Raw genomic sequence first — 6,660 nt, forward strand, 5'->3', positions numbered from 1 at the left:
GTGTTGACAATAATATTACTATATGACAATGTATTTATGTAAATACGCTATAAAATATAATTGTTGGTATAAATTATTTTAGAATTATAAAGTGAAATGTAACTGTAATATCACAGTATAGCTTTCTTCCAATTTTATATACACTGAGCAATTGAGGCTAGTTCTAGGAGATGCAATATTATCTTTGTTATTCCTATTAACCTGTGCTGTTAGAGTAATAATGCTTCCTCTTTTCCTTCCCTCCTCTGCTTCCTTCAGACTTTCCCTCTATCTTTGATGTCTTTCTGAGCCTTTCTGAGCACACTCTCTGCTGCCCGAGGTTTATTTACATGGCCTGGACCAGAGGTGCTCACTACTGAACACACTCATAACTTAATCACACCTGCGTGCGCACACACACACACACACACACACACACACACACAAACACTTTCCTGTCAGAAAGCACATTTTCTATAGTCTCACTGCTGGCAGGGAATACCGTTATTACAAATACTGTATGTGTGTTGTGTGTGTGTGTGTATACTCTGATGTACGCGCTTCTCCCTCTACCATTAACAAGTTATCAGACACACAGATCAAGTGTCATCTTTGTCCCACCCAAAAGCACAGCTCTCTGGCACCCATCACTGCTCTTTATTTCTACAAACGCACACATTCACATTCTCTCCAACCTCCTATGGCAATTGAGTTGAAGTAATGCTGGTGGTGGCAGAAACGGCTTTGTTAAAGGGCCTTGTTACACAGCACAAACTACAGTACTGGCTAGCTAATTAAAGCTGTAACCCCCGCTATCATCAGGGGAAGGCTTTGCAGAAATGGAGCTCTCCTGTGTTTATATCACAGGACTTTAGGGTGGATAGGAACATGCTAGTGGTGCATTTTAGGTTTTCTGAAGTGATGTTTTGAAGCTTGGATCACAGTTTTACCACTGGCTGCCTTTGTCAGACACTAAAGCCAGAACATTTGAGCAAAAGAGAGCAAAAGCTGAGGTGCACCAAGGAAGTTTAATCTCGGGATGCTTTGATCCAATACTTCAAATCAGTGTCTGTGTCAATACTGACCTCATTAAATGGATTGGGCATCGGTCATTGACATTAACAGTCCATATTAAAAAGATTTTTTTGAGTCATTTACAGTTATGTTTCCTTGGTACTCAGAATTGGCACATTGATTTGAGGCATGTGTTGACTGATGCTGAGACACTTGTCAGTCAATCAAACAAACCCCCCAAATGTCTCTGCAAGCCTTAATATGCTCATAGGATCAAAGATCTTTTCTGATTAAACCGTCTCGTTAGAAAATATATAGACTTTGTATTTTCAGACAGAAGCTGGGCCTCTTTGAAGATTTGAAGCCTCCTCTTGCAATTAGAGTGTCGGCATCTTAAGGCTCGTCTGGCCTCAGCTGTCTGTTGTGGTGCCAGCCTCTCAACTTACACTGCAACTGTTGATGAACTGCTCAGGACAGATTAGTTGGAAGGAGGATGGAGTCCTGTTGGGTATCAATTTTAGTCTCAAAATATATATTAGTACTCGACTGTGTAGTGGTAGTGTTGCTATAGCACATATTAAATGTATGTACGTAGAAATGAGAGATGAGATATCCCATAAGCTCTATCCATATAGTACGTTGGATCAAATTTTTCATTATTGTTGGAACCAAACATACAGATAATTGTCACTCAACACTGTGTGGGATTTTGGCAGGATTTTGTGGTGGTGCTTCTAAAAGCTCTTCGTCACAGCCTTTAATAGAGACAAAGATATCTGTCAGTAGTGGCGAAATCGAACAGAATGTGCATCAAAAGGCTTTGATTTTCCTCGCACTCACCTTGATCTGGGCGCCAGTTTGATCTACCGTGTTTGTGCTAGCTTTGATTCAACAAAAAACCATGTCTGAGAAACGTGAGACAATAAACTCCTCGATGTCCCAGAACCCATATCTCAAGACAATATGTCAAACTAGAGATAGTTTTTTGAAATTACTGAGCTGATATTGAGGTCTTACTGAAGATGGAATAAAATTGTGCTATCAAGCTGCGATTGAGGGAAATGAAGGTAAGGTGAAGGATGTCCTGTTCTTCTCTTCCAGTTGTGCTCTGTGTCTTGGAGCAGCAAGGTCAAGAAACACAGTCATTTAAGTTTTAACAGCTGTTTCCTCAACTTTAACAACTGGACTTCCACACAGTGTCCTGTACTATGCTGTATGTCTAGACCTTAATGGTTTTAGCAGGAGTCCACGTTAATGTCCATGTAGGATCCACTGCACTGCCCATGAGGAATCTGTCCATAAAGACTTTATTTTACAGCCATAAATGGAAAATAATCTCACTGAACTCACCTGGACTGCCACTTCAGGGTCCTGGAAATTAAAATGCTATCAGCTAATCTTTATTTACATATGAAAAACATTTGGCTGGACTTTGCAAGAGTAAATAACACCAAGATCATCTTACTTTTCTGACATGCAGCAGCAGCATTAAGTTGATCCTGGTACTAAGATGTCATGTAGAAACTGGATGCTGTTTTTTAAACTGCATAATCACATTTCCTCTGTGTTTATTGACTCTGGATCTTAGCGGTGCGTGTCTCACTGTTAGTTTTGTTGGGGTTTTTGCAGCAGAGCTTTACCATCCAAATCACAGAGCACTTCTTGTTGTCTCGTCTCTTAAAAGTCCAGAGCAAGTATTGGAGAGGAGCGTTGCATTGCTGTGACTTTTCATTCTCATGTGGAATTCACATGGAGGTGAATGATTCGGAGCTTTACTGCGTAGAAACAGACCTTCTCTGTCAGCTAAGAATTTCTTCTAATTTCCCCTCTGCCCTCTCTCTCTCTCTCTTGCTCTCTTTCTGCCCCCTCCGTCCTCTCTCCAGATGGCCAACATTAATAAGGCAGACAGTCATACCTCAGTGAGCGATCTGTTTTTCCCCTTAGACTGAACAGACACTTAGGACGAGTCACCCCTGACTACTGACCCCATCCTCGCGGTCTGTTGGCTGGACGACCACTTTTTCAGAGGAAGGGTTGCAAAGTGAGAGCTCAGGGAAACACAGTCGGTCTAAAACTGGCACAGGCAGTCCAGTGGGACTGTGCAGGGGGTGGCTGGTCCACAGCAACACACAGTGTTTATATACTGGGGAGTTGTTGTCTCGCTCTTATGTGTAGGTCCCAAATGTGTCTTTCATGTTAGGGTTTACTGTGAATTGTGAGATAAAATAATCATCGGAATGTGCTATGTATCTTACAAATGTCACAAAGGAGGTATAAAAGAAGAATCATGTGTTTGTTGAAACATGTATACATTTGGTGATGATTCAGAGGAAGCAAGACAAATGAAGAGGAAAACAACATCTGCTGAACAAACTAATGCCACTCCCATGAGTTTCCCCTCACGAACCATTTAAACAAGCTTTAATCAGTACATGGAGAAAGAAGAGGGAGGCTGAGCAGCAGGATTGGATTCGACCGACTGTGTTTCCCATACTGTAGCACCACCAGGAAGATGGTGATATCAGATGTACTGAAAACATTACTGGGGCATGTTTTTTCCTGAGGAAACACACTCAACAGAATTTGCCTTTAAAGGCTTGGGCAGTAATGTTCATGTGAATAACTTTTCTAGAGAGTAATGGTTGTGTGTCGGACTCAAATCCTGTTTTCTGATGGATGTTCTTTGTGATCTCCAAAAATGTGGCAGCCATTGTATCAAATCCAAACTCTGCCCCCCTTCCTCCCTCATCCTCCATCTACATCAGTTTTACAAACACTGCCTCCCAGAGGTGGAGCAGCACAGCAGTGCATGTTTAACAACGATCACACATGTAAATGTTAAGAAGCACAAAACACACACGGGAAATACACCCACACATTGTACTCAGGGCTACCTGACACACACACACGTGTATGCAAACCGTCACGCACACAAGCACACACTCATGTACTAATATATGTAAATAGTTCACTGCGTTCACTGACAATAACAGCCGAGCACACTGACACAGCATGACATTCTTTGCTCTGTGGTTTGTATGTTACATGTATGATTGTACTGTACATAGTGAGAGTCATACAAGCAGTTGGGCCTTGTTTGTACTTTAGGATTTGAGCCATGTATAGCTGAGAATCATCCCATCTACCGCATTTATTATCTTGGTGCTTTATAACGGGCTGTCTGTAGCACTGTACATAATGGATTTTACTTTGAGTTTGCCTTTTTGGTAGAAACACAAAAAAAAGAAGGAGTGCTGCCGTCAGAAAAACTTTTTTTGGCACCGAATGCAGGAGCTTCACGCGTTTAGATGCTGCAATATGTTCAGTAGTTTAAGAGCTCTGAGTGCTTTTGTTGCCAGGTAACGTCAGCTTTTTTGGACTTTCTATTTAGAGTCAGTTTGAGCCCGCTTTCTCTTACTTTTGGGAAACAGGGTTCTGGTTTGTTCTGCAGGATGGGATTTATCCAGAGACCAAAGACTCTGAAGCCTTTGTTGCACAAATCTGATCATCCCAACAGTCTCAGAAGTGAGAAACCATACAGTACGTGATCTGATACTCACTGTCTAGACAGTTATGAAATGTCAGGTAATAAAAAGAATAAGGAATCTGCTCTTCTGTGTGTGAATCCAGCCTCTGAAGGATAACTGTGTTACTCATTGTTGCATTAGCACAGAAAGTTGGGGTTTAATTCGGACAGTGATGCTAAATGTGTCTGAGAGGGAGGAGAGCTGGTGAAAGAGCTGGAAAGTCCATCCATGAGTGGTTCTGAACTCTGCAGAGCAGCAGAAATAGATCCGGGATCACGTTTCACCTGCTGAGGCAAAGTGAACCAGACTCACTGCTGAACAGGTCATTTTCTCTGGGTGTGTGTGCATGTGTGTCGGGTGAAGTGTGTGTGCGTCTGCGTCTGCGTGTGCGTGTGCGTGTGTGTGTGTGTGTGTGTGTGTGTGTGTTTGGCAAGCACATACAGTGGAGGGGATGGTAACCTATTTCACACCCATATGCATACACATACACACACACACAGACACAAACACACACACATACACACACAGGTAATAGTGCAGTCCCATTGAGCATGTTGATGCATACTTGCTGGTCATGGTCCACTGATTGTTTAAGTCCAATATCCTCCTGATAAACGATCAAAGCATTTTGGTTGGGAATGTACACTGTTGTTATAGTGATTGTAGAGTAGAATGTACTTACTCATAGGAAGAGTAAACTTGCTTTTTTGTAGAGAAGCATATATACAGAATATATATGGATAAATACATATATATACATCTATATATCTTTTGAACAACTTGAGTTGTTTTAGGCGCATCCATCCTGTTAGGATTCATATTTCTTTCCCCCTTTTTCAATTTTTATTTATAATGTTTTGACAAAAGTAGCGTCTTATGAGTGATGAGTGTTCAGTGTTTCCTGTAAATATGATTTTTTTAAATTTTATTTTTGACAAAAAGGGGATTAAAATAAACTGTTTTATGATGCTGCCTATGAAATTATGAAGTGATATCTGTCCACAGAATCTATTTGATCCATTCATTTATCGGAGTCGATTTTGTGAAATGTAACAAATGAGAGGTCATGCTGAACGGAGGCCAATGACAATGAACGAGGTGGGTCATCTGAATTGTATTAATGGTTTTGATTAGTAGCAAGATTCACAGCAGTGGTTGTCACTGTTCTTGACATAATCTATGCTTGATGAACTGAAAATAAAACTGAGAAAGTGCTGAATCTTTATATGCGAGTACTTTTTTTTTTATTGCTCACTGAGACTGATGTAATGTGACTGGTGTGGAAGTGAATGTCTGATGAGCGAAGTTGTGTGTTTACAATGAATTATGGAAAGAGAAAATCAGCTAGATAGGACATATTTATAAAAATTCTGATGTAACTGCTGGGGATGATACAAACTCCAAAAATCAGGTTATTATCAGCACATTTACAAAACAAGTAGAAGAAATAACATCTGGAACAAAATGATCGACCAACTGATTGACCAGCATTGTAATCAGCCAAACCTGCTGGAGTGGCTAACACATATAATGGAGCATATTCATGTAAAAACATGGACATGCAGAAATATTTAGGGGATAATGAATTTCACAATCCTTCATTGGAGATAATAAAACTTAAAGATCCCAGCAATTTATCGTGCTTCTTTCGTACAAGACATACAGTCTTCACTTTTACCTTTATTAGTAAGGAGTTTCATTTTGGATGCACCTCTCATTAATGTCGTTTTGACTTCAATAACTTGCTTCAGTTTCATATGACAGGAAGGCCAATTTTGTTATAGTTTCACATTAAAACACCCACTCTGGTAATGCCACATTCTGACACTGTTAGTGATAATACTTGTGTCATTATGTTGTACTATAATCACAGGAGTCATGGTTATGGGCGATAATTGGCAAGTTTGTCTAAGAAGAGTTTGAGCACATGGCAGCTCAGCAATATGAGCTGTCAATCATATTTAGAGCAACTCTGCTGATGGCTGAGTCTGAGTATCCAGTGACATCTCCAGCAGTCAACACTACCAGTACACAGCCACAGCCGCCAATCAACCTGTTGAGCAGAGCGTGTGCGTGTGTGTGTGTGTGTGTGTGTGTGTGTGTGGTTTCAGAAAAAGAATAACTGAAAAAATGATGTGCT

This window comes from Scomber japonicus, chromosome 19 (genome assembly GCF_027409825.1).
Source record: "Scomber japonicus isolate fScoJap1 chromosome 19, fScoJap1.pri, whole genome shotgun sequence".
Taxonomy (NCBI): Eukaryota; Metazoa; Chordata; class Actinopteri; order Scombriformes; family Scombridae; genus Scomber; species Scomber japonicus.